The sequence below is a fragment of the Octodon degus genome, unplaced genomic scaffold, assembly GCF_000260255.1.
Source record: "Octodon degus isolate 3935 unplaced genomic scaffold, OctDeg1.0 scaffold00195, whole genome shotgun sequence".
NCBI lineage: Eukaryota > Metazoa > Chordata > Mammalia > Rodentia > Octodontidae > Octodon > Octodon degus.
In genome coordinates, this window is record NW_004524771.1 from 4430274 (window position 1) to 4431066 (window position 793).

The 793-nt window shown below is 39.0% G+C and overlaps 1 protein-coding gene across 6 annotated transcripts in view; it reads left to right on the forward strand.

Annotated features, from left to right (window-relative positions):
• The window catches only part of Gspt1 (G1 to S phase transition 1), a 54289-nt gene that overhangs the window by 36139 nt on the left and 17357 nt on the right, over nucleotides 1-793 (forward strand). The gene's annotated exons all lie outside the window — the stretch shown is intronic.

Consider the following 793-nt stretch of genomic DNA (forward strand, 5'->3'; position numbering starts at 1 on the left):
TTGAACCGTGGTCCCTGATGCTTTGCCAAGCTTGTTCTAAGTAGGTGCCTTAGACCACTGAGCCATCTCTCCAGCCCCGGAAGCCATAGTTTTAGTACTTAGAATTTCTAATTATTTTTCATGAGTAGATATGAACTATGCAGGACATGAGAACAAGGTGACTTTGAACCTAGGAGAATTCTAAGCTCAGCTTCATTAGTAGCTGCTGATAAATTCTATAAATCCTGGATTGTAGGCATGGTGGCCCTTACTGTAATCTAGGCACACTGGGAGGCTGAGGTAGGAGGATCACAAATTCAATCCTAGTCTGGGCAATTTGTGAGACCTTGTCACAAAATTAAAAAAAAAAAAAAAATTAAAAAGGGTTAGGGATGTAGCTCCATGTAAAGATTGTAGGTTCAGTCCTCAGTTTTAATACATAAATGAATGAAAACAAATGAATGAATGATAAGCATTATGAATTAGACCAGAGTAAATGAATGAACAAGAACTATGTGTGAAGACTGGGTACAGTTACATTGAGCTTAAAGAACATTTTGCTAAAGAATCAGTTCATAGATAGCATTAGGTTTATGTGATCCCTGGTCTGAAGGTTTCCTGGAAAGCTCTTTTTCCCTGTGAGGAAACTTGTAACTCATTTTGGAGCCCATTAGTTTCATCATTACATTTATATCAAATACTTGGTTGTTTTGTTTGGCGGAACTGGGGATTGAACTCAGGCCCTTGCACTTGTCAGGGAAGCGCTTATTCCACTGAGCCATCTCCCTGGCCCCTGTTTGTTTCTTTTTTTTTT